The following is a 7,376-nucleotide window of genomic DNA, read 5'->3' as shown; positions in this document are numbered from 1 at the left end:
CTTGGAAATTCACATTTTAATTCAAGATATTAATGGAATGTACATACATATATACATGTGTATATGTGTGTCATCAGTCTCTCTATTGGACTGTCTATATGTCTGTTGGTCTGTCTCGAATTTGGAAATTCATCTCACTCACAAAACAATTTTGGACAGTGTACAATTTAAACATAAAAATCTAAAAATAATATATAAATATTATATTCCCATAGGAGGCAATTAAAATAGAAATGGAATAATTAAAAATTGAAAGTTATAAAGGCAAAGAAAGGATTTATTGTCTAAATCAGAATGCTAATTGATTTGTTGAACATTGTGTATGCATTACAAAGCTCTTGGTTTTTTCCCCAGGCTGAAGGTAATGAGCAGTGAAGTTGGATAACTTTTACAAAAAACTATTATTTTATTTAATTATGGAATAAGGTAAAGTATGCTGTGAACTCCCCAAAAAGTCAAAATGTCAGCACATTTTAATGTGCAAAATAAATGAATTTAAACAGAATGAATTAATCTGGCTGGAAAGGCCACAACTTGTCTATTTATTTACTATTTTTAAGAAAAGTTTAAAGCCACATCCATTCTTTTTCCACATAAAGCAACCATCTTTAAGAGAATTGTTTTATCCTATCTTACATGCTTTTCTTATTTTTAATATCAGAATAAAGACTTCATGAAACATGACTTTTGAGACTGATTTTCATCCTAAACTGCCAGCAAGAAAATGACATAGAGTTTTTGAAATATAAAAGAATCTTTCAAATTTCAAATAAAATAATTTAGAAGTCCAGCATTAGGTTATATCACATTCGTATTATTATACGTTTATTCCATGACTAATATACCTGTTCATGGCTAACAATATAAACATAAAATAGTCATTCAAATTAAAAGTATTGAAAAAAAGGATTAGAGGCTTCTCCAAAAACATATGGTTTTAAGATCTTGTCAAACCAATATTTAAACCTATTGAACATATTTCAGAAACCGAGGATAACTGTAGAAAAGTATATATCCTGAATAGGGGGATCCATGATAACTGCAGGTAACCTCCTCAAATGTCAATAAGCAAAAGAAGGGGTCACATAGGAAAGAAATGTGGTCAAGCCATATGGGGCTTTAAAGGTAATAAGCAATATTTTGTACTTTGTCTGGAAACACATTGGCAGACAGTGTAAAATCTTTAGGTATAGATGTGAATTGTCTCATTGAGTTCTTCAAGAAATCATTCTGATTGAATTCTATATTAACTGACTTTTCAAGAATAGATACAAAAGCATATACAACCTCACAGGGCACATAGTCATCCCTGCAGGTTATTGGCACATGAATTATTTAATTTTCTTGCAGAAATGAATCAGCTAGTATATCAGACAAAACTGATAAAATGCAAGCCTAACCATTAAAAAATAACACCAACCACATAGCTACTTCTGAAGGAATGTGATCTAATTCAGAACAATGTGATTTACTCCTTCTCTGAAATTGTAAGCCTCCATGTCAACTTTCCCTACCCATCTATCTCTTCCCTGGTCCAAACTTTGCCTTGGGACATAATAAACATAACCCATGGACTACCTGTATTAGGTTGCTGGATAATATTTATAACATACATATACTTGGCTAAGCTGATTTTCATTTTTTTTTCAGAACTTCAGGATTACTACAGACTCGCCTTTTTAGACAGATTAAGTTGAAAGCAGAAATTATGGACAAAGAATGAGAAGAAGTCAGGATAGGAACATAATAAAGCTCTGCATTCAATCTTACAGGGTTTATGTATGGCAATACTTCAGAATTCCAATCAGAACACTGATGCCTCTGTCTTGTCCATAACTTCCAAAGAAGGTTTTATATATAGAATTCCATCTTTATGGCATTTAATTTCCCTACTCTGTTAAATTTCCATCTGATCATATTAGCATTTCACTACTATGTCCAATATACCAAGTCCTATGCACTGGGCAGTGGGGAAAAGTGCAAAACAGAATTATCTCATTCTTCCGTCTAGTATGAACTCTAAACAATTTCAAGCTACTAGAAAGAGAGGTGTTTTGGGCCTGTAATTCCATGCTTTGGTTTGCAACCGTGCAAATAGCTTCAATTCTAATTTCCCAAGGTTTCAAACAAAACAACAAAAGAATCATTCTGAGCAAATGGATATTACATTTCGCTGTGCTTTTAAGGCTTTTGTATATATATAAAAGGCATAAGTTATCATAGTACAAAAATACTGAAACAGGAATAAATGTTGTGCTGAACCCATCAGAGAAATCTTGTATATTCAAATGCATGTTTTTTCAAGCCATTTAGCAGCTTCCTAATGCTGACAAAGGGGAAGTCAGAAGGAAAATATAATGCTAATGTAATTTCAGTGTACTAAATATCATATATTTAGACAAAATTACTTATGACAGAGTATGAATATTTCATATATTAACATCTTGTTAGCAAGGGAGATGCTCCGAGAAGACAGCTAAAAACAAATCCTGAGACTAAAAAAAGTTTTAATGTTAATCTTTCCTTGAGCAGCCTAGAAGCATAGTAACTTGTCAATACTGAGAGTAACTTCTAAAAAAAATTAGTTTTGGCAAGGCTAACATCCAAAGGAAAAAATATATCAAATAATTCAATGTAATTTTATAACATAAGATATTCAAGCATATTTTTAGTTAACACTAGAACTGAAAAAGAGGTTTTTTTTTCTTTGTCTAACAAGCTATAAACTAAGCCAACATTTACCGGTATATTACTGATATTGGCATACTTGTGTTTTTTTGCTAAAGCATTTTAAAAATCTAACTTAGAATATGTTGTTAATAAATACAATACCTAATAATTAAGCTTCATAAAGGTAAGCAAGTAATTAGATACAGATTGATCCAAGGAATTAGGGGATGCTGTCTGAAATGCAAGCAAGGAAAATATCATAGAGATATTACCTGATATTGAGGGTATTGTCTTATTGGAAGAATTATAAAAGAAAGAGGAATATATTTCCCACCAAAAGTTTAAACCTTGTTCTAGAAGAATCTAATATAAGAAAAATAGAGGCACATAGAGTGCCAGTTTTTAGTTAGTTGTAAGGTTAAAGAACTAATCGAGTTATACCTTGTTTATACTTTTAAAACACATTTCCCCTACACAAGCCTTGTTGTGTTACCTTATCATGACAAAGGTATTCCTAGGAAGGATGAGCAAAGAATATTGCAAGCGTACATTCAAAGTACATATTCCCAGCAACATTACCCAAGATGTGAAGGTTATCTCAGCAACCCAACTAAAGCAAACAGGTACTTATATTGAGTAGCAGCAATATAGGACAATATTGGAAGCAGATACCGTAATCACTTTAGTGACAGTGACAAAGGCATCATTTCACACTATGTAGAGAAGGCAATAGATACCTACTCCTATGTTTTTACACAGATAGAAAATGTAAAATGCCACATAATGCCTATTAGATGTCATTCAATGTACTACAGAGGAAGAGCTGAGTATCTTTGGAGTACTAATGGAGGCTACATTAAAGCATTCAGGATGTCCAGTTGCTGATGTTGCCATACAGGAAAACAAAAATAAGATCATACAATGCAAATTATAATCTTATATGGAAAATGAGATGCCAGGTATTCAATTTTACTTTAGATAAGGCTGAGGGATACAAGATGTAATTGTTGATGCCTGTTGGATAATTTATAACATCAAAGAATACCAAAGAGAAGTCACCACTGTATATCTTTTGTTAAGTATAGAAAGACTTTTGATTGTGTTGATCACATTGATCAATTGTGGAATGAGAATCCCTACCAGTTTTTCAAGTTTCACTTTTATTGTAATATTGTACATGTCAGATCAATGAAGGTGTGCTCTTTACAAAACTATCCAAAGATTTTTTTAGAAGATAAATTTAAAATAACTGTGGTTTCCCCCCCGGGTACAAAACTGACATTGAGAATCAGCTCCTAAACATTTATTGATAACACAAATACTTTGAAGGCAAATTGTTTTTGACTTTTGCTATTTCATTGTTCCATTTAATGTCTGTAATAACCCATAAGTGTCACACTGTAATACTTTCCCATGGGCATTTGATTATCTAGAAAGATGAATACTGTACTAACTTATTAGCATTTATAAGATTGTATTAAATGACTGAATCTGACTATGCAGTGATTACAGCTGGTACAAGACAATGGTACAAGACAATGCCGGCAATGGGGGAAAAGCTCCGATACGTCACATGACGTCATGTGATGTCACGAGTTTGACATGTCTGATCTAATATCTTGATCAGCTTGAACTAACTGTATAGTACTCCCAATGTATGTATTACAATATATCTTTTCTCAGGGAACTCATATACTGAAAATGCATTCCATTATCAAAGATAATTGTATTTGACCATAATTGCTGACAATCAGTTGTAAGATCCTTCACTGAAGGCAGAAAAACAAGAATGGTGGTGTAGAACTAAAAGAAATACATTTCTAAAAAGGGAGGGGAGAGTGATCCTATCCATATATGCAACATGCTATCTTTACTTTGTAGTTTCAATCCATTGATTGTAGCTGTAGTCTGCCTAAAAAACTCTTTAAGATGGCCAGCCAGCCAGCAAAAAGTGGCTGCATCTGAAAAGCAATGTATCAAACATAATTTTCAGTGGACATCTTAAAACAGTATGTGTAACAGTCCTAAAATCAGAAACATCACTTAATTAAAAAATCATGAAAAATATGTTAACAAACTTTCAGATCACAAAAATAGTGCCTAATAATTAGCATAAAGTCCTGGGGTTACAACCATGTGACTATTCAAAGTTAAGACAGCAGTGAATGAAGGAGACTAATAACAGGTCAAGAGTTTTGGCGTTCACAGCATCTGTCCAGTCATGTGATCACAAGCTGGGCATACAGCACCTGGCTTGCGAATATGACACTACAGTGACCCACAGTCACGTGATTGTGATTTTCCAACATTTCCTGCTAACTTGCCACAAGCAAAGTCAATGGGGAAATCGGCAAGAAGTGATGATCATGTGAGATTCTTACGGTCATGGTGGGCTCAGATTCAAAGTCAGAGGAGGACACCAATGATCAGCAGCCAGCTCCGGAAGTGCCAGCAGATGACGAGCAGCCAACTCCAGTGCCACCAAATGGACTACTATTTGAGCAGACACAGAAGGTGGGGCTGACCAGCAACCACTGCTATCTGAAGAGGAGGATGTGAATTTACTACCACTCTCAATGCCAGAGCTTAGAGGGCTGCAAAGAAAGTAGAGCAAAGGTGCTCCGAGAGATTGCTTGCATGGAAGAAGCCCATTAAATGAGCTACACCATGGCCACTTTTATCAAAATGGAGCAGCAAGCACAAGCTTTCCATTGAAGACAACTGTCCATTAATTCCCACCCTGTGTGCCTTGTTTTGTGAGCCTCTCAAACTTGACTTTGAATGTGGACTGGCTAATGAATCTGCTACAAGCTATGACCCTTGGGCTCTGCTTGACAATTTTCCTGGAGTCCTGCCAAGTCTCCTGCTTACCGCTTTGAACTGGGATTCTTGTAAGCCCAACTTGCTGAACTCTGGGAGGAAGATGTAACAACAACAACAACAACAATAGAGTTGGAAGGGACCTTGGAGGTCAACGAGTCCGACCCCCTGCTCTGGCAGGAAACCCTACACCATTTCAGACAAATGGCTGTCCAGTCTCTTCTTAAAAACTTTCAGTTCTGGAGCATTCACAGCTTCCGGAGGCAGGTTGTTCCACTGATTAATAGTTCTGTCAGGAAATTTCTCCTTAGTTCCAGTTTGCTTCTCTCTTTGATTAGTTTCCATCTATTGCTTCTTGTCCTGCACTCAGGTGCTTTGGAGAATAACTTGACTCGCTCTTCTTTGTGGCCCGAGATATTGGAACACTGGTATCAGGTCACCCCTAGTCCTAGACTAGACATACCCAATTCCAGCAACCGTTTTTTATATGTTTTAGCCTCCAGTCCCCTAATCATCTTTGTTGCTCTTCTCTGTACTCTTTCTAGAGTCTCAACATCTTTTTTACATTTTGATGACCAAAACTGGATGCAGTATTCCAAGTGTGGCCTTACCAAGGCTTTGTAAAGTGGTATTAACACTTCATGTGATCTTGATTCTATCCCTCTGTTAATGTAGCCTAGCACTGTGTTGGCTTTTTTGGCAGCTGCAGCACACTGCTGGCTCATATTTAAGTAATTGTCCACTAGGACTCCAAGATCCCTCTCAATTACTACTATTGAGCCAGGTACCACCTATACTGTACCTTGCCTAAATGTAGAATCTTACTTGTCTCTTTTCTGCAAGTGCATGTGTTTGCAAGCTGGGTCATAGTTAGCCGACAATTACCTGAAAGTTTTGTATACTGTGGATTATGACCTATGAAGATTTTATTTTGTATATAAAAATTTGGCTTGATCAACTCTCTCAAAAGCACCATGGTTATATTAAAAAATAAAATAAAAGCTCATAATAGGATGGACAGATCATTTGATGCTTAGATTGATGTAAAGTATCAGGGACCAAGCCTCAGTAAAAACTAGCAAATTCAAACATCCATAAATCTATCCACTAAGGAAAAATGCTGATTGCTCTCAAGTAATCACCATACTCAATAACTCCTAGCACCTTGTCTGACCTCTTGTTTACACCTTGTTTTGGTAAAATATAAAATAGCAATCTCCACTATTTATTGCTTGTTTCACAGCTTGGAATAAATGACAGTATTCTCTGGTATTTTTCTAGACCTTCTTGTCATACCAAATGATACAGAAGGAGTAGAATAAGTCAGCTGAAATTTATGGACTAAGGGTGCATTTGCTCATGGAAGATCTCACTTCATGATGCCTCAAAACTGAAAAAGAATTTATGTCTATTCAAGCTATAAACAAACCAAATGGTGAAGTAGTTGACATTAGAAAACTGATACTGATTAATGAGTTTCCCAGACAGCGATTAAGTTCATTTTATACATTGGACACAAACATAATTTGGGAACCATGTCTACTACTATTATTGACAAAACACACTTTAAGATCAGGAGTGTTAGCTGTAAAATCTACCAATAGAGATGTTGTTATCAATGGCAAATTAATCTTGCAACTTTCCAAAACAATTCTCTTTGGCATATTACATATCCTTTTATCCTCTTTTCTCTTTTCTGAATATTTAAAGGCATTTTTATACTTTTCTTGATATATTAAAAGAAATCAAAACAAAGTTCTCACTTTAAGATTTAAGAGTTCAAAATGGTATCAAAGAGAAAAAGAAAATGTCCTTTTGTATCATCAAATGAATGAATGAATACATGTTATATATAAGTGTGTACATGTATATGGAGCTGTTTGTAT

The sequence above is a fragment of the Protobothrops mucrosquamatus genome, unplaced genomic scaffold (genome assembly GCF_001527695.2).
Source record: "Protobothrops mucrosquamatus isolate PMUCROS unplaced genomic scaffold, P.Mucros_1.0 scaffold313, whole genome shotgun sequence".
NCBI lineage: Eukaryota > Metazoa > Chordata > Lepidosauria > Squamata > Viperidae > Protobothrops > Protobothrops mucrosquamatus.
The sequence above is the reverse complement of the archived record's forward strand: the minus strand, read 5'-3'. Positions refer to the sequence as shown.